The sequence below is a fragment of the Eptesicus fuscus genome, chromosome 14 (genome assembly GCF_027574615.1).
Source record: "Eptesicus fuscus isolate TK198812 chromosome 14, DD_ASM_mEF_20220401, whole genome shotgun sequence".
Classification (NCBI taxonomy): domain Eukaryota; kingdom Metazoa; phylum Chordata; class Mammalia; order Chiroptera; family Vespertilionidae; genus Eptesicus; species Eptesicus fuscus.
The window spans coordinates 11296220-11319058 of NC_072486.1; the positions used below are offsets into that span (position 1 = coordinate 11296220).

A 22839-nucleotide genomic window follows, 5' to 3' on the forward strand; every position below is an offset into this window, starting at 1 on the left:
TTAAAGAAACCGCTATAAATTATTTGTGCCTAATTCTGCTGGTGGATGGAGGACATGGTATAGTCTCAAGTACAAGAGCCCAGCTTGTATCTAATAATTGTTATATCTTCTCTGAAATTGACTGCCGATGTCTCAATTTTAACAATTTAAATAACAAGCTTAACCAAGTGGAACGAGGCGCAGGCAGGCAGGCACTCTTGATGAAAGCAGGACAACTCTCATGTCTGAGCGCATTTTTACTTTGACATGAGCGGTGACACACAGAGATGAAATCTGGTTAAAGCGGCAGCCTTCTCAACCCCGTGACAGCTTCTTAGGCTCAGCAAAACAATTTCCAGCAAGTGCACACACACTTGTTAACTTTACTCCAGAAGACTGATTAGAAACAACGCTTATGAATATGATAATAAGAGGTGAGAGCTGGAAAGGTAAGCCAGTGGAGCTGGGCAATTGGAATGTTGTTTTCTTCAGTTTTAATGGGCCGCTCTATAATAGTCTTAATCTTAGGGTGCATCCAGTTTGCTTAGAAACTAGACGGATCTCTTTCGTGCCCCAGGTGTTAATGATGACAGCACATTTTTATTTTACCGGCTGTTGAATTGCTGTTGATACTGTGAGTGGTCCGATATGATTTCCTATAGATTGCTCTCATTACCCTTTTGAGGCTCTTCCTTCCACATCCTGAAAATGTTGCCCATTTCAAAAGCTGTTCCATGCTCAAAGTTATGTAACACATGCAAAGCGAGGCCAATTTGGAAAGACGTTTGTGTCCTTGGGCGGCCATGACACAAGGTCGTGCTGGGAAGTCACCATGTGACTTGTAGAATTTCTCCCAAATTGCAAGGTCTTGTAGAAGGGTGAAGAGACTAGCCTGTGAGATAAAAGGTTTTGGAACAGCCACTTAATCTTTCCAGATCCCGGTTTCTTCTTTAGCAAAGCAAAGAGCTGGGTTATGATATCAAGTTCCTCTATGATCTTATGCTCCTAGTCCAGTGGTCGGCAAACTGCGGTTCTGTTGACTAATGAGTTTGCCGACCACTGTCCTAGTCTAAGGGCAATTAAAACAAACTCAAATTCACTTGCATTATTTTAAACTAAATATCAAAAGTCTTAATAGCCACTTTGTCAAATAGTTTGGCAGTCTCTTAAAAAGTTAAGCATAACCTACCTACCTTATGACCCAGCCAATACACTTCTAGGTATTGGCTCAAGAGAAATGAAACCTGAAATCTATTTAAAATGTTGGTCACAAATGTTCACAGTATCTTTATTTGTAATAGCCGCAAACTAAAACAACCCTAATATCCATCAGCAGGTGAATGGATAAATTGTACTCTACTCACACAATAGCAATAATGTCAGCAATAATAAGGAATGGACTCTGTTTTTACCTATCCTTAGCTGAGGAAGAGAGATGTGAACTGAGTTTTCTAGAATAGCCTCCACTTAGGTCCTCATGGGACTGCCATTCAGGCATGTCCGGGGTCAGTCTCCTCACAGTGACCTAACCAAAGCCACATAGGCCTCCCTCTATTACAAATCTAAAGTCACAATAAATTGTAAGCATTCAACTCTCCAAAGCTTTGAACACCAGAAAATATAGTGCAATACAATAGTGCTACTCATAATATAATGACATGATTTGTTTGAAGACATTAATCTATAAGGCTCTATCAGTAGCTTTGTCCTATATAGGAAATGATCATGTGAACATTTTTCCTCCATGGTTAGGTAGTCTCTTTGGAAGGGAGCATCAAAAGTCTAGGCTGAGGCCCTTCTTGAATGTAAGGCTGGTTCCCACACTTTTTAACACCCACCTTGCCCCAGCATTAGCGCAAGTTCCGGCTATCATTACAGACTCAGTCCCTGTGGTGAGCCCCACATTTGAAAGGGCGGGGATCCCAAAGGAAATCTGGGACACTTCACCATAAATGCAGCCAAGCAGCATGGAAGCTTTCCTGTCAAGTTACGCACATACACGCACACACGCACATGTGCACACACACACACACAGTCATCCACCAATTCAGAATTTTTGCAATCAGAAAAATAGGAGTTTCTTTAAATTAATGGATTGTCCATTTGTGGTTATTAGAGCAAGTGCCCCAGACACCATCAGAAGCTATCCGAGATCTAAGAATAGTCTTTCTAAGTGTTGCTTTTAGGAATTCTGGCCAGCTCACCCACCAGGGATCTCACTGACCCTGGGTACTGTGTCTTCTGTGAAAACATCTCACCCAAACAGAGACTCTGACTGAAGGGGCTTAGCCTCGCCTCATTTGGCTGAGTGTTACCTGGGTCTCTGCCGCCTGTGTCACTCACCACCTTCTCTCTGAGCCGTGTGCTTCCACATGTCTAGCTCCAGCCCCTCCCTCCAGGAAGTAGGGCAGAAAAAACGTTAAAAAGCACACACTGGCCAAAACCGGTTTGGCTCAGTGGATAGAGTGTCGGCCTGCGGACTCAAGGGTCCCGGGTTCGATTCCGGTCGGGGGCATGTACCTTGGTTGCGGGCACATCCCCAGTAGGGGGTGTGCAAGAGGCAGCTGATCGATGTTCCTCTCTCATCGATGTTTCTAACTCTCTGTCCCTCTCTCTTCCTCTCTGTAAAAAATCAATAAAATATATTTTAAAAAAAAAAACACACACTGAATCCTGTTGGGCAAGCACTGGGCCACCCAGGGCACTGCACTGGGGAACCGAGGCTCAGGGTGGCCAGTGAGAACCTTGGAGTCAGAAGTAGGTTGGAGATGCTCAGATCCTGAGGCATGCTGGGAACTACGTCAGGGATTCTCCAAAATTTTTGTATACCAACCCATGGTAAGAGATAGTTTATATGGTGATCCAGTACACAGGACCTACACGTGGACACAGATATGACCATCTAACGGAACCCAGCCCCTCGAACACTGCCCACCACAGAACAGCTATTCAAAAACTGTATTTTGAATGAACAAAGCAAAACCAAGCCTTAGTAAAATAATACTATCCCCAGGTGCAATGCACTTTGATATTTTCTCTCCTATTCTATCTTTTCGGGGGCCCTGACGGGAACGTTTACACACTGCCTGCCCCTCACTGAAGATGACTGACACCTGTCACTTAGGAAGCAGGGGCTTGGGGACATTGCAGGCTAGCAGGCTGGCTCTGGGCTGTAACGGGGTCGGGCAGAGAAGACCGGTGAGCGAGCCCTGGCATCACAGAGCAGCAGGGGAGCCGTGTTCTTGGCCAAGGGCAAGGGCAAGGGCACCGCTCTCTGGGTGCAGACCCATGTCCTGTCTCCATGTTCCAGTCCACACACTGTCCCACTGTCCCCTCATTTGAAACCATTCCTCAAGCCCGGGAAGATTTTGCAAATGGAGTCAGAAGTCAGACTGGCGATTGCGTTGCTTGGGTATCATTCGAAGGATCGAGAAGGGGGAGAAGGGCGGTTGTGTAAGCTGCTGTGAAAATCATGGAGTAACTTGGCAAGTGAGAAATCCACTCAGACCCACAAGGAGCACAAAAGTGAGGAATTAACAACTTTATAAATAAAGGATCATTACTCTCGATGCATTAATACACGCTTTAGACCTACTGAAAACTTCCCATTTCAAGATAAATGAAGACACTTCCTGAGCCGGATGGGCTGTTCTCACAGCCACACCTGGGATCTGAGCTCTGGGTCAGCCAGGGCTGGTGCAGGTGACCTGCCCTTGGGTCGGCATCAGGAATCCAGGAGGGGACGGCCCCTGCACATCTAGGATGAAGATTGAACCCGTAGCCCCGTTTTTCACTAAAGGGATGTGCTCGGTGCGTACCTGATGAAGTCGGGAAGAAAGTTCTACGCCAGTGCGTTTGCCTCCTCCAAGTTTCATCATCATTCACCAAATAAGCATAATTGCTGCGTGTTTAAGAGGCGCCGGGAACAGAGGCGCTGCCGGTAATTGCCTAATGGGCAGGCGAAATGAGGTGTGAGGCACATCGGTGTGAAGAAAGCCATCGCCACAAGTTTATTAACATTGGAAATTAAAGGAAGCCCGGCCCCAGCCAGGCAGCCCTTGCTGAAATGAATCCCATTATCCCTCTGATAACGGCATGGGGCTCCATCGGATGCCACCCAGGGGGTAGAGAGGCCTGAATACAGGTCACCCTCTGCCGGCTTGGGGAGCTGAAGTTCCTCTGGTTCACGGATGCTGATCCAACAGGAAACACAAACGCCTGCCTGCCTGCAGCTCCTCCAGCTCCACTGAACTCCACGGCCTTTGTGCAGCAGTGAAGAGGGGGAGGCCGAGACAACTGTATACCTTCTGGCCTGGTGCCACTTTTACCGTTGCTGGAAGGAGTTTGCCAAGGTGTGTTACAGGTGCTGGAACTGAGTACTACGGGTCCATTGGAAGGAAGTCGGGGGCCCAGCCTGGGGCTCAGGAACCAACCTTGCCCTCTTTTCTCACCTGGATCATTTTGTTAAATATTTCTAGATGTCTAGGGCTCGAAGGAGAGTTGTCCTTAACCTCAAGCACATCCCATCTATGCAGGAAACAAGGCTGTCTGGGTACAATAATCAGAAAACAACCAGTGTGTGCTGCAGCCGACAGCCTGGGGAAAATGCAGAGGAAGGAGAGCTGGGGCGGTCAGGGAACTCCAGGAGGGCACGCTGCTGAGGTAAAGGAAAGGCAGAGGGAACCGCATGAGCAGAAACTCACAGACAGGAGGCTCTTGAAAGGAGGCGGGCTTTGAGCTGGGAACTAGTAGACAGCCAGCTTGGGTGGATTGAGAGAATGGCACAGGGTGGAGTTTGGGCTTAATGCTGGGTTGAAAGGGAATCCTTTTAGGTTTCAGAAAAATACAGGAATCATAGGATTAACGCATTTAAATCATTCTACATTGAATTTGCTTCACGTTTTTAAAAAGAGTTTGAATTTTATATTTTCTGTCTGCCCTCTGTTTCTGCGAGTGGGCCTCCGTGCCCCTGGAGGCCACCCTTCCACCTGCTCCAGGTCCCCTCCCGCCCCTCCTCCAGGAGGGAGGGAGGGAGGGAGGGAGGGGAAGGGAGAGGGAGGGAGAGAAAAGAGGGAAGAAAAGAGGAAAAGAAGGAAAACAAATTCTTTCTTGACTTCACATTTCGGTTTCCATCCCACTTCTCTGCTCTGCCTAGCAGGACAATTCCTCAAAAGAGCTGTCTACACTGGCACACTGCACACCTCTCCTCCCATTCTCTCTTGAACCTGCTCCAAAATCAGGCTTGACCTGCCGCATGTCAAGGTCACCACTGACCTCTGTGCTGCTAAATGCAGTGGCCAATTCTCCATTCTCATCTTATTTGAATTCTCAACAGCTCTCCTCGCTTGCCTCCCAAGACACAGCTCCTTCTCGGTCTCCAGCTAGTTTCTTCCACCTCTAAAAATGATAGCACCCCGGGGCTCAGTCCCTGGACCTCTTCTCTCTCTAAATCACCCCGAGTTGATCTCTTCTAGTTTCTTGGCTGAAAACACCATCTAATGCTAACAAGTCCCTAATTTATATCCCAGTCTGGACCACCTCAGACTCCAGAGAGATCTCTACTTGGACAAGCAACAACCATCTCAAATTTAATATTTCCAAAAATGAACTTCTGGTTCCTGCTCCCCTCCCACGCCCACATGACACACACATGCATCAAAACTTCCTCCTCCAGCAGCCTCTCAGTTAAGGTCAACTTCCTCCTATCCTTTGCTCAGGACCAAAACCTTAGTCAACCTTGACCCCTTGTGTACCCCATATGCCAATCCATCAGCAAATCCAATTTGACTCTGTTTTCAAACTATATCCAGACTCTGACCATTTCTCACCACCTCCACTGCCTTCTTCCTGCTCCAAACCACCATCCCTCACCTGGATAACTGCACAGCCTCCTAACGGCTCTCCCTGCCTCCACCACCCTTGCCCCAGGACGGGCCATGCCCAACACAGCAGCCAGGGTGACCCTTTTAAAGTAAAAGTCAAAGCATGTCACTTCTCTGCTCACAACCTTCTAATGACCTCCCACACCACTCAGAATAAAATCTGACATTTTTACAGTGGTCTAAAAAGTCCTGTACTCTCTGGCTCCAACTACTTCCCTATCTGTCCTCCACTCTTCTCCCCTCACTCAACCACACTGGCCCCTTGCTATTTCTCAAACACACACACACACACACACACACACACACACACACACACACACACACTCCTGCCTCATGGCCTTTGTGTTACTGCTCCTCTGGCTGAAATGGGTTTCTCCCAGATAGTCACAGGGCTCCCTCCTTCAGTTCCAGCGCCTGTCACCTTATCAGTGAAGCCTTCCCTGACCATCCTATAGAAAACACAGTTACACTGGTCCCCTAGTTCTCTGCTTCTGCTCGGCTTCTCTCCATTCAGCTTATCACCGTCTGCTAAACAGCATTTCACTTGTTATTTATTCGTTGTATCTACATTAGAATATAAGCTCATTTGGGGCAAGGTCTATGCTGTGTTCCTTCCTGTGTCAGCACCTACTGTGTAGTAGGAGCCCAAAAGTACCTGAGGGAACAAGATTTATTTGAACCCATCTTTCAAGCACCTGCCTTTTACAAGAAAGACACAAAAACTCTCTCTGCTTCAGCCATCCCTGGCCAGGTGGCTCAACATCCAGGGCCTTGACAACTCCCATGGATGCCACAGAAAATAGCTTGAACACATGGTGTTGCTGGCATCCCCTTCCCTCCATCCCCACACCCTCCAGGGTTCCCAAGATGAGTTTATTTCTTCCCTCTGTTCCCTTGCCTAGGAAATAAGTTTTCTGATGCCAGCTGCTGCCTGGTTGCTCCCCACCAAAACAGAAGTAATTGACTGTAGCCCACTGTTTCCTTCCATTAAGCTGAGGGAGCAGTGGCCGGGATATCAAGTTTCAGCTCCTTCGCTTACTTACTCTGTGATTTTCACCAATTTTTTTAATGTCCTGAATCTCAGTTTTCTTAAAAATTGAATGGGAAAAATAAAGCTAACTTCTAGAATTATCGTGGGATCCTAGGAAATGAAGCATGCATAATGGTTGGCATGCAGTACTTGCTCACTAAAGGTTGATTTCCTTTCTCATCCCACCAGAAGGTGAGTTTAGAATTACTCCAAAATCACCATTTCTAACCCAATATTTGACCATGGCCCTCCAGAGATGCCTGGCCAGGGCTCAGCTGTGATGGAGACCATCATGGGCTATGTAAACTGTTTAGGCCATTCTCTCCCTTCTCCTTTTCCCCTCCCCTTCCTCCTTCAACAAGCCCACAGAGGGACAGGCTGCCCTTGGCATCCCTCTTGCAGTCCTTCCCTGTCCTGCAAGGGTGGTGAACTGAATTCCGAAAAATGACAAGTCATTACAAACATATTGCATGTTGCAAATGAAAGAATGTCCTTGTTGGAAAGCCAAATGACTTACTTTGGGAGTAACTTTAAATGTTAGGGATAGGATATTGCAAATGCAGAGTGCAATATCCTATACCTAACACGTTGGTATAATACTTTAAATATACATGTGGTGCTCTAATAACGACCCACATGGACATTGGCATGAGTTTTTTAACTGGAATGCTCTCTCACATTACTAAGTTATTGATTTGGGTTCATCTCTAAAAGTTCAGACTTGGAGAATACTCAGGCCAGGTCTCCTCTGAGGAGGTTGGCATAAAGAGTTGGTAATTATCCAATGAATTCCGGTAATTATGCAATGAATTACAAATTGTCTATACCAGTGCTTCCTAGAATGTTTCATTCAGTATCGTACCAGTGAACTTCCTAGGACACCTTTGTGGGAGTAGGTTGGGAAGGAGGGTGCCCAGTGGGAGGGCCTTGTCCAGGTACCACTGCCCTTGTACTTGTTTATCTACATCTCCTCACCCCAATACATTCTTATAAACACATGTAATTTCCATGATGTTGGCTTCAGTATGACACCATCCCCTTCTGCCTCTAAAGTTAAAACTCTAAAATAAATTTTAAAAATACTAAGGGAGTGGGAGAAGAGGGTCAATGAGGGGGGAAAAGAGGGACATCTGTAATACTTTCAATAATAAAGATAAATTTTTAAAAAATACTGCAGGGGACTGATGCGGCGGGGGCCAGACATGGCGGGTATCTCCCTTTTCCGCGTCTCGCGCGGAAAGAGAGATGAACGAACCGGTCCTAAATGGAGGCGGCCAGGGATTGAGAAATAATAGAAATAAAGAAAACAAGACGCAAAAATAGATTCATGAAGCTGGGGCTGGGTGGGACGCCATCTTTCCTCTCTGATGGAGAGGCAGCATGATGACGACCCTGATATAAGGTTTATCTTATATCCCAAAAATCCAGGAAGTAACACCAAAACTTAGGATCAAAGGAGCTTATTTGCATTCTTAACTAGGCCCCAGCATTACTGGATTTACATATCTAGACCCACCCCTGCTGACACCTGGGCTGCTATGAAGTCAGAACTGATTAACATGTCCAGCCTCATTGGGGAAGCATGTTCCCAGGGCATGACTCGGCCTAAGCCCTGAGTTCAGCTGATGATAATTAAGGAAATGCCCAGGTGCCTCCCAGGCGGCCCTCTACAAATACAAAGCAAACCCTAACTGGCTGTGATACCTTGGGTAAGTCACTATCTACACTAATAGCTTAACTAAAGTTCTGTGATTCCTGCTCTGCAACCAAGACTTTGACACACAGGTCATGGACGTCTTCAAAAGTTAAATAAATAATGGGCTCTATGCTCATAACTCAACATAGCTGATAGATACAATTCTCCCAAAGTATATTTGATTGTGGTTGTTTCCAGGTTCCTGCAAACTTACTATATATGAGCGCACGATTTGGCAGAGTTGATCCAGCATGAGTTACGTGCCTTTTGTTGGACAAATTGTTTTCCTGATGTTCATTTTCAACAACAGACTTTATCAAAGTGAATGAGTGCCAGAAGCTGTGTAGTTTTGATGATGAATGAATCTGGAAATGAGGGGAGAGTCTCCAGATACTTCTGAAGACATAGCATCTCTCCCACTTTCAATGGTCCTTTCCTTTGAACACTCCCATAACAAATATTCATTGCAAATTCTTCCAAATCAGATGATGACAATACTAATTAAACTCCTGAGATGTCATTTTCCCTTCTGGGCCATGATTCATATCTAGCCAGAAAAACATAGCGGGATGAATCTGTGGTTGTCTTCAGGGTAACTACAGGGCAAGAGAATGCTTGTTAAAGCTCTCGTTCCTCCGTGAGCTCAGGCTTTCTTCTGGGGAAAATTGTTAGGTCCATTTCTCTCCTCAACATAGTCACATACACACTTGCCACAGAAATAGGGGGTATGAAACCCATTGGGGTCGAAGTAGCGGGTGTGGCCATCACCTCTACTCCAAGGGGTCTCCATCAGTCAGTCAGAAAACTAGCTGGTCTCCCTCAAAAAATGTTATCATTGTCTTCAAGACCACTTCAGATCTTCAACCAAGACCATGTAGCACTCATGCTGTTGGCTATTGAGGCATGTTGGGGCAGGGAGGGCGAGAGTAACAAAACTTACTCAAGAAATGTTAATTCAACATCTTCTATGACCAGTCCTGTGCTAGAACATTGAATACAGCAGTTAAGGAGGTAGAGATTGCTGCTGTCCTTGCAGATATTGCTTTTATGATTTTTTTTTTAAAAAGCCCTAGGATTGTGGTTAGAAGGTCAGCATTTGACTCCAAGATCCTCCATTTACCTTTTTGAACCTCTGTTTACCTTAAACAGAATGAAGATGATAGCCCTGTCTATCTTCCTACCTATCTACTCATAGGATTAGAACAATATGTTGACATGCTTTGTAAAATATAGAGCACTGTGGAAAGATCAGGTATGGCTAATACGGAAATGTATGATGCTTTTTCTCTCATATTCAAAAGAATTAAAAGCAGAGATTGAACAGATATTTGTACATCCATATTTAAGCTGCATTATTCACAAGTCAAAAGGTAGAAACAACCCAAATGTCCATCAGGAGATGAAAGGTTTAACAAAATGTGGTATATACATGAGTATTATTCAGCTTAAAAAGGAAGGAAATTCTCGGATGCTCACCTTCAATTGTTTCCATGCTCCGGTCTCTCAGGTGTGCATCTGTGCTGAGCAGGGATTTCTTTGTTGAATTATAAATGGTAAACTTGTTGAAATGTCAGGGGGAGAGGAAAAGATTTGTCCTTACGCTGCCATTCCTCTGATGTCACTGTCAAGGAAATTCTAATACTAGTTACAACCTGGATGAAACTCGAAGACATTATGCTACATGAAACACATAAAACACAAAAGGACAAGTATTGTGTGATTCCACTTAGCCACAGTACCTAAAGCAGCCAAATTCACAGAGACAGAAAGTAGAACAGTGGTTACCAGAAGATGTAGGGAGGTAAAATGGGGTGTATTGTTTAATGGGTACCAAGTTTCAAGTTGGGATAATGAAGATGGATAGTGATGATGTGAATGCACTTAAAAATAGTTAAAATGTTGTTGTTTTTTTAATTCTTCCAGGAATGCAGCTGTGTCCAGGTAAGTGCCAAGGTGAAGTGCCAGCAGCTTTTCCTGGAGGAGTCTTCTTAACATGACATCAGCTTAGTGAATTCCCACTGCCCCAGGTCTTCAGCTTGAAGGCTCAAGACCCTGCCTTTGTCAGCACAGAGAGGACTGGCCCAAGTCTTTTTGGACACACATCAGGAATACAATATTCTATGTGTAAGATCAAAACACATCATTAGCATTTCTAGTGAGAAATCACTGTCAGGGATATTCTAAGTCAGTGTCATCACTGTGTCTGCTTTCTGTTGGCAAATGGTCGTGGGAAGCAACAATCTGAAGACTATTTGATGAACACTGAATCAAGACAAGGAAAACTAAATGTGTAAGTGGCACCATGATAGGATAGAATGTTCTTATCAAAGGAACCTGCATCCTTGAAGTCTGTCAGACACACACGCCTAATGGCCATGGCTTCCATCACCACATTAGAGACACCACTGCCAAAAGTTTCAGAAATTACCTATCAATTGACTTCCACTCTCTCTCTTTTTGTCCTGCTTCCATGGCTGAGCAATCTTCCCCCTTTCTGATCAAATCATTCTTTGTTTAGATTGTCTAATAATATGTTCAAACAGCCTGAATCGGTTTGGCTCAGTGGATAGAGTGTCAGCCTGCAGACTGAAGGGTCCCAGGTTCAATTCCGGTCAAGGGCATGTACCTTGGTTGTGGGCACATCCCCAGTAGGGAGTGTGCAGGAGGCAGCTGATGGATGTTTCTCTCTCATCGATGTTTCTAACTCTCTAGCCCTCTCCCCTCCTCTCTGTAAAAAATCAATAAAATATATTTTTTAAAATGTTCAAACAGGTTGTATTTGAGTTGGAGTTGTGTAGGCTCACGAGACTATTTCAGTGCCTTCAGATGACTTCTAGTACCTCCACAATGATGTATTTGTGTTGAAGGTTTAAATCTCAGAGAAAAATGACAGCCCCTCCTATGGAGCTCAAAGGGACACCTACTGGAGCCCCCACGTACTTACAACAACTACTATTACCCATCTTTTCCATTTATCTCGGCATATGGCTGACTAGGGAGAAGGTGAAAGATCTCTTTTGTGTACAGTTGAGGTGGGAACGCAAACGGTGACTGATGCAGAGATAATGATCTTGCTGGAGAGGCAGAGCCTCCCTCTCTCAGTTCTCCTTCAGCTCTGTGTGCCAGTAATTGCCTGGTGTCCATGACAAATCACAGGTAAATCCCAGACTGAGCTCAAAATGGACTTTAACTATTTCTCTTCCTGACAGGCTCTGTGCAAAGAGGCAAAGGATTGCTGGCAGTGAGGATGTCTCCACTCAAATCCACCTGGTGGAGGTCAGGAACAAGGGTCCAGTGTGAATTTGGCCTTAAGCAGACCAGATCTGCAGGTAAACAAAAGGAACGGTGGTTTCGAACCTGGTCACTTTCTTAATCCTCTATAAGCACACACATTAATCACTGCAAATTCTTATCCCAACGTGGAATTCTCCGGAAGAAATCAATTTATGGAGGCAGATGTTTCTTCTCTAGCATGTATTCTGTTAAGCAAAATAAATTGCACAACTAGCAAGATTGATAGTAATATTAAGTTCATAATGACCCAAATCAATTCTGAGTGCGAGACCTGGAAAGGTCAGTTGGGGACAAGTTTATGGCAAAGGCATGGTTCTTGGGAGATGCAATACTAGTCTGCTGTGTGCTGCCTTTAACTAGAAAACATGGACTTTGGAGTTAGACCAACCTATGGTCAATTCCCAGCCCTTCTATCATGTCATCCTGGGTCATGGTTGGGCCATTCCCTAAGTCATAAATGAGATAATGAGATTTGATGGGCCAACTTTGTGATGCCCCAGCCCCCTTCAGCCATCAGAGAATGAGGACTTTGGAGATATGGGAGGTACCCAAGCTCCAGCAGGGCAGGCTGCCCAGGCACTGACCAAAAGGAGGCGGTGGAGAATTTAGAGCTCTACTTGCTCCTCTTGTCTTTCCTCGACATCCCCTATAAGATTATAGGTCCCCCAAGACCAAATCACCTCCATTTTAAGCTGTCCTCACATTTGGAACTCCCATAAAGAGCAATCAAGTGAGAAGTACCCTCAGATTTCCATTGCAGGTGTTCCAAGACGCAGCGAGTCATGTGAATCTTAGCCCAGCGGATTCTCTCCATCTGTGCTGGCCATTCAATCGAGACTGGTATTTTCTGATGTGCAGCTTTCCTGAAGAAAAATCAGTGTTTCCATCCACAACCAAAAATAGCCTCTTTTCACCCCAACCTGTATCCTCACCCCATGACGAATACATTTTGTGCATCCACCTTCAAGGCTGTTGTGCGTCCATCCTGCTTTTCCCTTTCGTTATACACAATTTCCAGTTATTCCCTATTTTGTTCTCATCAGAACACTGCTTGTCACATGTTTTCACCAGAAACATTCATCACCAAGGTCAAAGGGTGAATATTGTGATCTATTATGCTTAGAGGAATCTAATGAAAAGCCACATAATTATCCAATTTAAAGAGGAGCATGTAAAAAAAACGGGGGGGGGGAGCACTTGCTATAATTTAAATTGTTTTGTTTCCCTGAAGCAAAATTCAGCACCTGATTGACAGGACCTAATGATAATTCTTATTGATATGGTGATGTTAATTGTGGAGAGATATTTAATAAGCCCCCTATTCCGGAGGTAAATGCGTGCTCTTAACCTGCACCTGAACCTGATTTTTGATGCAGCGTGGGGATGAGGTACAGATACAGATAAGTGAGCACAAGTGGATTTTCAGTCTTGTGTGGCAGAATGGAAATTGGAATCTTCAGAATCTATTAGGAGAACAATTCCACAGTTGCTCACACTTTTATAAATTAGACTGTATATTACAGAAAGACACAAAGTCAGGAGAGGTTCAAGAGAGGGTATTGTCGTGACTTTGCTGAGTAGTTTTTAGGGTGGTACTTGGCGGTGGCGTTGTGTTCCTGCTTCTAACCACAGACACACACTGAAGAATGTGATCTGTTTTCATTTTCAAACAAAATGGGCTAAAGAAATCCATTTCCATTGTCACCTCTCTCCACCCCCGGGTAAGGCTGACCTTCCAGAAAATGAGGCCAACTTTGAAACCTAGGTAGATCCTTGGAAGACAATGAATTCTTACACCATGAACGAAACCTTTTGAGAGGTTCATGGGCCTAAATTCCAAATGGAACCAACTGGGGGATCAACAAAATCTGTGCCATCCTGAGGTCATGGACATAGCTGTTGGGGCTGCGGACGCAGCTGGGATCAGCAATGTCTTTCTTTTTTCTTTTTTTTAATTTTTTGGGGAGACAAGCCCATCATTTGGGAGCTAATATTCATGTAGACATCTTTAGGCAAATGATAAAAAGTGAAAAAACTAAAGTTACTCTAACAACAACCAGACTTTAAAAAATAATCAGAGTGGCTTACATTGGAGGGAAGGCAAGTTGTGGACTTGAGTTTAAATTATTTTTTTTAAACTCCAACTTCACTTAGTTGTCTATTTTTTCTTAGGAAAAAAGAGTATCATATGGTTAACCTTTTCATGTGATATCCTGATTGCTATAATTATTCTTGCCAAACTATATTTCACTTCAAAATAACCAAACCAAAGATTGTTACCTATAACCTGAATCACAATTGGGTCACTGTCACCAGAAACTAAGAGCACCAATCTACAAATAAAAATGAGAGAGCCAAAATGTAATGATTAAAAGGGTGTCGCAGCCCTGGCTGGTGTGGCTCAGTGAACTGAGCCTTGTCCCATGCACCTGGGTTGTGGGCTCAATCCCCAATCGGGAGGAGGGTGTGCAGAAGGCAGCTTTTTCTCTCACATCAATGCGTTCTCTCTCCCTCTCTCTTCTCTCTCTCTCTCTAAAATCAATAAAAACATATACATATATTTTTTAAAGTTCTTACATAAAAAAGTGTGTCCTAGAAAACAAGAGTAATCTTTAATGAACAAAATATTTAAAATATTCCAAGCATTCCAAGATAAGATTCTTCTGAACATGGTGTCTGGACTGTGGTATATAGTAGATGATCAGTAAATGAGCGAAGACCAAGAAATTCTTTCTTTTTGCTTCCTGAATTTGTGTCACTGTTTTTGCTTTTAATGCACACACCTTGGAATATTCCAGATGGAAGTTATATTGACATGGAACCACTTATTCACCTTAATTGGAAAAAAAAAAGTCAAGTTGATTGGAGATCACCAAATTGATTGCGGGTCATGAGAGCAATGGCAGTTCAATCGACTACTATGATTTTCAACTTCTTAGGCCAAAGCATTACATCATGCACAGATTATAACTTCTCTGAACATTTCTGGTATCTCACTACCCGAAAGGCAATATGCTCGCAAATTGAAGAGTTCAGAGAAAAGCAATAAAAATAATTAAGGAGGCCCTCAGATTGACTGATGGAAAGAGCCCCAAAAAAATTAAATGTGGGCTGTGTGGCCCTATGATGACCCGGTGGTTCTAGGAATGATGTGCAGAATCTGGAGGGAGAAGATTCCCGTCTGCAGTAGGCTTTAGTCCACACAGACTCATAATGAAATAATAAACAAAGAGCCTGGCACTGACCCAGATCCAAAGCCTGGGCTATGCCTGCATGGGCAGCTGCCAACACCCGCCCTTGTACTTCTGTGCCTCTTAGTGTGGGATCAGGGTAGGCCCAGACCTAAGAGAGGCTGGGGATATTGCCAAGGTCCCCTTATTTCTACGCTGATACTTATCTAACTGTACACTCATCCTATTCCTGGCTCCTTGAAATGGCCTGTACCTCAAAAGGGAGAAAGTAAGGGCTGGTTAACATTATGTTAGGAGTCTGGATTCAAATCCCAGCTCCAATGCCTTCAAGCTGAGGGGCTTTGGAAAAGTTACTCAACCTCTCTGAGTGGCTTGTTCTTCACTTGTCAAATGGAGAGAACAATAGTGCCCTACTCCTAGGGCTGTTGAATGAAATTGTTCACATAAAGCACTTCTCAGAGGGCCTGGCCTATAGGAAGCACTGAATGTACAGTAGCTATTGTTCTTGTTTATTATAATTAACAGCAAGAGCAGGGAAAACCCTAACCCTCCTAAGAGGGGTTCCAGGCCCTAAAACATTCACCTGTGCTTGCTTGGCCTGAGGGACTAAACCAGAGTCTGAGCAAATTTCACAAAACTTTTATTATTGCTCTCCTCTCTCCAACATGCCAGTTTCCTTTATACCTTTTATAGGTTTGGGGAATAAATGTCCCAGTTTGCCCAGAGCAGTCCTGGTTTATGCCTGTTGACTTGGAGTCATTATTTATAGCACCTCCTTTTGCTCATAAAAGTCACCCTTATGATGATGAATGGTATGATCACCCTCAGTTACAGGTCTCTTGACATCTTTTTCTCCAAACCTGTTCCATCCTGTACCACCTCTTACAATGAGTTTCATAAGTATATTGAAGTTACTATGAAAAAGCATTTTTCATCAGTCCTTACCTTACCTGGGCCAATGTTGAGGGTTTCCCTCCATTTATTTCAGGATCTGCTGAATGGATCCATGTCCACCCTAGCCACATTTGTCCACATTTTAATGTGCTCAGGCCAAAGGACCTAGCCAGTTAGACTATCCTGTACTGATAAGCTTCTCTATCCCCATTTTCATTTTATTTTCTCTAGAAAATTTCCAATGACACTGAATCTTTTGTAAATTTTACTTGGGATATTTTTTATGACAATGAAATATTTCCTCTTCTTATTCCAGTGTTTGAAGTCAGAAGACCTAGGTTTCAGTGCCAGCTCCATCATTATGACCTGCTAGAACTCACAGAGGCCACTTAATCTCCCTGAGTCTGTTTCCTCATCTCTACAGTGGCAATAATATGAAGATAGTCATGTCATCTACAAATAATGTTAGCTTTACTTCTTCTTTTCCAATCTGTCTTTTCTTTTTCTTGCCTTAGTACGATGGCTAAGACCTCCAGTACAATGGTGAATTGAAGTGGTGCATGAATGTCTTAACCTTACTCCCATTCTTATGGGAAATAGGCTTAATGTTTCACCACTAAATATGATGTTACCTATAGGTTTTTCATCAATGTCCTCTATCAAGTTGAAGAGGTCCCCTTCTAGTTCTGTTTACTGAGAGTGTAGAATTTTGTCAAATGTGTTTTCTCTGTTCATTGACACCATCACATGATTTCCTTCCATATTCAGTAATGTATCTAATTACAATGATTGATTTTTAAATGTTTAAAGAATCTTGCATTCTTGAAATAAATCCCACTTATGGCTAGACTCAATTTGCTAATATCTTGTTAATGACTTTTGTGGCTATGTTATTAGTGTAATGCTATAAGGAAAATACCTTTACTCCCTTCCTATACTTGAGAATCAAATGAGATTGCTCATTTTAATTTGTCTTATAGACTGAAAAGTGCTGTCTACATACAGGCTCTAAAGCTACTGAACCTGCTAATGTTGATGTCAATACATGGCACAAATGTGGCCCTTACCACAGCCACAGCCACAGCCCATAGGCTAGTCAGGGACCAGCCTCAATGACTCAATTCCACTGTCTCAAAAACTCAGTCATAGCCAATATCTTAACCCTCAGCCTATGAAGTCTGGCAAAGATGCCTCCCGGATTTTCCAGGGAAGATCTAATTTTAAATATTTTCTCCTACTATCAAACCTCATCACGCCATATGTCCTGATTTTGAATTTAAGAAATAGTTTTCCCTGAATGCATTGACTTATTCTGGCTTAGAAGAAAACTCATCTGCCACTTTGCTGGCTACTTAAGTAGATTCACAATATTTCTCCGCCATGCCCAAACTCAGGAAATGGCAGAGCTTCTGCACAAAGTTTTAACATATCTATAAAAATTTTAGCCTCTACTTTGGAAGTTTAAAGTCAAATAAAGTTCCTCAATTTTGACAAAGATTATTAAAAGTATCCTAATTTGTATATTCCTTGCAAATTAGGAATCATGCATGTTCTTTCATTCAGCCACTCATTCAGCAAATATCTACTGAGATCTACTATGTGCTAGGGGAACAAGGTAGGCAAGACAGTGCTCTCTTGAGGCTAGTGTTGTTCAGGTGCTAATTTGACGTTAAAGCTCTGGAGTGGGTGCTGGGCAGTTCTGCCCAGACCTCCCTTCAAGACCACAATACTCACTCTCCTAGCCTCCAGGCATTTCAGCTACTGATAACTCACAGCTGAGATCCTCCCCAGGCCTTGCCCTTGGCCAACACCAGAGGGCCATGCCCTTCCAGCCACATCTCATACTGATGGTTGGGGGATGGGGTACAAAAACCCACTCCTTTGCTTCAGTGTAAGACCACTGTGAGGGGCCACCCTAGTTTTAGATCCTAGCTTTATTGCAACTCAACTCCTCCTTCTCCCCCATTCTCCTTCCCCCATCCCTCCCAGATATTTTTTTCCAGCACATTCTCTAATCAGCTTTCTGCACACAAATCCCCAAGCTCTGGAGCTTAAACCAGGCCTAAATCCTGATATCTTCTTAAATGTTACCTCGGGAAAGAGGTAAGAGATTAACTGAATGACTATTAAATGCCTTTCTTCAAAAATAGTAGAGCTTAAAAACATACCAGGACCTAAGTAGAAAAGTTTATTGAAGGAGGGAAGTCATTTTTCCCCCCAAATTAAAGCTCTAATGGACAACTCCTTAGGGAAATCATGACTTCCAACTAACATACTTCCTAAAAGTTTAACAAACAAACAAAACCACCCACCATCATGAAACAAGAGTTCAGGAAAACTTTTCTAATGTTCAAAGTTCAGGTGTGAAATGTCACAGACATCAACTGTGGAAGTTAGTGTAGCACTCTTAAATGGGCAGAACTCTCCGCTATGATGCGGGTCACAGGCTGCCACAAGCTGTGAGATGGCATTTCTGTTTCACAAGAACTTTTATAACCGAGCCACCTAGAATCTTCACATGAAGAGTGTCACTTACCTGCTGCGTGGTCCGTGACCTTCTTTCCAAAAGTTTGGTTTCTCTTGGATGGCACAGCAAAATCTGTCACTGGTGCGGTTATACACTGCAAGCCACAAGGGAGCTTTCAGGTGGGCAAGATTTGGATACTCCACCAGCTTAGGGCAGTTCCTGGTGTGTATTTTTCCGGTGCCCAGCAGGTGCGCATGAGTGATTCCTAGTGATGATGACTGCCTCTTCTTGCCCCTGGTATGATGGCAGAGGGTAGAATGGTGAGCCCCTGCTGATTCACTCACTCACTTGACAACTATTTATTCAACAGTGTACTGGTCAGGCTGAGAGCTAAGCCAAATCATAAAGAGCCCACCACATAGAGTGGCTTAAAGAAGCACAAGTTTGTTCCAAATTCATGTAACATTACAAGGTGAATGGTCCAAGTTGGGGGAAGCTCTGCCATATGTGGTCATTCAGGCCCAAGTCTTTCCATCCAATCGCTCTGCCACCCTCCAGAGGGTTGCTCTTGTCTACACAGTCAAGCTGATCATGGGCACCCCCACACTCCTGCCCTCAGGAGGGTGAGTACAAGTCCAGGGCTAGGGATTGGCTTCTGAGTAAGCAAAATGAGGCAGAAGTTACACACATCACTTTCTCTCTCATTCCGTAGGTGATGACTTGGGCACCTAGCCACCCACAAGGGGAGCTGGTAATATGGTCTACCTGGGCACCTGGCAATGTGCAGCTTAAACCCATTACCCTGGGAAAGAGAACATGCTTTGGTGGACAACTGGTAGTCTGTGCCAACAACACCAACTTTGAGCCTGGCATCCTGTGAGGCTCGGATGGATGGTGGTGTGACATGTAATGCTTGGTCCCATGGACTTTATAGTCTGGTAGGAAAGATAATAGATAAGCAAAGAAGTAATTACCAAACATAAAGGTCCAAGGAGAGAATGAAGATGATGCTGTGATAAATACAAGAAAAGAGTGTATAGCGAGAGGAACCTAATGCACCAAGTCCCTGGAGGAACACAGGGTTGGGTGTGCCTGAGGCCAGTCTGCTGAGTGGAGCTGGAGTAGAGGGAAAGAGGAGGAGCAAGACAGGACCCAAAGGCCCTTGCAGGCCATGGAGAAGCATTCTCATGGTGACATGCATTGAGAAGGTGGCTAGCTAATATGATGTGCTTACACTTTTAAAGATCCCTGTGTCTACTATGGGGAGAAAATAGCCATCTGTGTAATCCACCTGTTAATCTGAAGAGGCAGTTCTAAGGCCAAGAGAGTGAATGTTTAAATCTTGTCTCTAAAGAATAATTTTAAGATGAGGAATGAATCCCCTGTGGCTGAAGCTTCTTTGGTTTTTCACAGACCAGCCACCAGGACAGCAGCCTGACGCCATCGGCAAAACTCCAGAGCACAGCCCGGCCAGCGTGGCTCAGGGCGTGGCTCAGTGGTTGAGGGTCAACCTATGAACTAGGAGGTCATGATTCGATTCCTGGTCAGGGCACATGCCTGGATTGCAGGCTTGATCCCCAGTGTGAGTTGTGCAGGAGGCAGCCAGTCAATGGTCCTCTCTCATCATTGATGTTTCTATCTCTCTCTCCCCCTTTCCCTTCCTCTCTGAAATAAATAAAACTATATATATATAGTTTTATATAAGGCTCTGTGATATATATATCACAGAGCCTTCAAACCATCTGTACTGGAAGGAAGATGATCAGGAAGCACATGGGGAATGGGGATAGTGATGGGTGTTCGTCCAAGTCACTTACCTCCAATGGAGGGGCTCCTCATGCTTTGAATTGCAGCATCCTCATGCTTTATCCTCATGGTTTCTCCTGGGGATACAGAAGGATATGAAAAGTAGAAATACCTTCTCTGGTTTTGTTTAGCTTAATATGAAAAACAATAAAGATTTATTTGTAGCAGAAATGGTAGGCAAATATAGGCAGTTGTTTGTTTACACCTTTTTAAAATGCAGTCTTGTATTTTCTAACCTTTTTAAAATGCAGTCTTGTATTTTCTAACTGCCTGCAGACATTAATAATACCTAAAAGTTGCATAATTTTCACTAATTTACAAAGTCTTTGTCTGCATTACCATTTGCAGATACTTAGTCAAATTGATTTTTCTATAAATGACTCTTAATAAGTAAATGAGATCAATTGACTAAAAATTGAAATGTGTAATGGGCCTGTATTACCTATTCATGCATCATAAGCATTAAAGTCTTTAAAAATAGTTGGTGGGCCCTGATGATTCAAGAGGCCTGGATTTCTTGAGCCCTTGGTTTATAAACTGGTGACAACCTTGGATGAAATTCTGCACATTTGTAAGTAAAATTCTGAACCTTGGAGATAAAGGGTTATTTGAAGTCTTATGAGAATACACATGCAAACTGTGTCTGTGTTAACTCAAATTCTAAATTAGTTGCAGTGTGAACTAATCATTTCAAGCACTAAAGCTTGGCCTTGGGATGAAATTAAAAAAGAAACATTTAGGTGGAATCATTGGAGAATTATGCTCAAAGTAAGATTGCTAAATCCATAACTATTTTCCTAAGGGAAAAAGTGAACGTATCATCAGTTTCTGAACAGAAAAAAAAATTTAGCTTATGGACCATAGAAAACAACTTTGTGTCAGACACTGAATTATATTTTTTCTATCTCTCATTTTCATTATAACTAATATTTCCTAATATATTTAACAAAGAAATTTAAAATAGAAATCTGCATTAGAGGGCTCCAATTTTTCAATCATAAGAGCTCAAGTGACTGTTCTGGTATGGGGTTTTATCTGGGTATCCATGTCCCAAACACACAAGCCCAGCATGACAGGTATTTCCAGAGAACTAAGGATGCCCCACAATAATGAGTGTGAGAGGAGCAGTGCGAGAGAAAGAATGAAAGAAAAACAGGAGACAAGAAAGTAGAGGGTACCACTTACCATTCATGACTTATCACTCTTCTCAGAAAACATTTGCCCATGTCTTTACCAGCGAGCACTCCTCCCTCCTTCTCAGGCGTCCATTCATTCATTAACAAGCATTTACTGCCCATCTGCCGTGAGCCGGACACTGAGCCGGACCCCGAGACTACAGAGATGAATCACACATGACCTCTATCCTCAAAGAACCACGGACTTGCTAAGAAATGGGCACAGAAAGGAACAATCTTCTAGAGCAGAGGTCCTCAAACTTTTTTTTTTTTTTACATGTGGGAGCCAGTCTCTGATGCGGGAAAGGCTAGAGAGAGATCTCTTTGTCATCAAGCCTTTCCCAGCTCCTATATAATATATGTGGCAGAGTCAGGCACATTTGAAAGGTCCTCAAACTTTTTAAACAGGGGACCAGTTCACTGTCCCTCAGACCGTTGGAGGGCCGGACTATAGTTTTTAAAAAAAAAAAACTATGAACAAATTCCTATGCACACTGCACATATCTTATTTTGAAGTAAAAAAACAAAGCGGCAAAAACACCCGCATGTGGCCCGCGGGCCGTAGTTTGAGGACGCCTGGTCTAGAGAGAGGAAACTGTCTGATGCTAAAAGCCTAGATTCACTCTGGCCTCCACTGTTGGTCTGGCTTCACAGATGGTGAGTTTTAGCCAGCCTCTGAATATAGATATGCTTTCCCTGAGCAACCAAGGGGTGAGAGTGTGGGGATGCCGGGGAGAGTAGCAGGAGACGAGGCTACAGGGAAGGCGAGGAGCCCACTGTGAAGGACCCAGGCACCAGGCTGAGAATGTAGGCTGGATCCTGCAGAGAGGACCCATGGAAGCTCTTAAACCCAAGGAAGTGCATGATCAAGTCTGGGTTTAGGAAAGGCCAATGGCACAACATGAAGCATGTTGCCTCACATTTGACCTTGAGACATACCCCATGCAGAAGACGCTTCTCCGGGACAGGTCTCATCAATGTCAGCCCTCCTGTGGTCTGGATCAGTGACTCATCCTGGGATGCTGTGGGCAGGGAACTGCACAGTGGGGACAGCTTGTCTCTGCCTCTCCATGAGGCCTAGGATCTCAGCCAGGAAGATGCGAAGCCTGGACTGACTTCACGACTGGAAGTAGGACCCCTCTGTTGCCTACAAGGAAAACAATGGGTCGCTCAGTGTCTTCTATATCTCCGATTTCCCCTCTCCAGAGGTATTTCATGATTATGCAAGAAAATACATACACGACGACTCCTTGCTGTTGACCTATTTTGACCTAGTTCCCTTTTATTTCTCACTGCATCATACGGCTGTGACCCACCATAAAAAAGACCTCCAAGATGTGTCTCTTTTCAGCCTCAACTTCCCCCCTAAATCAGCGGCAGACAGTGCTTGAAGTTGTCCAAAGACGATCTTTCTTACTCCTTCTT

At 43.9% G+C, this 22839-nt stretch overlaps 1 non-coding gene across 1 annotated transcript; it reads right to left on the reverse strand.

Moving 5' to 3' along the window:
* Positions 1 to 21689: 21689 nt before the first annotated feature.
* LOC129151535 (small nucleolar RNA SNORA12) lies at positions 21690 to 21839 on the reverse strand. The gene has a single exon (XR_008558195.1). It is a non-coding gene; the product is annotated as a small nucleolar RNA SNORA12 (small nucleolar RNA).
* Positions 21840 to 22839: the final 1000 nt, after the last annotated feature.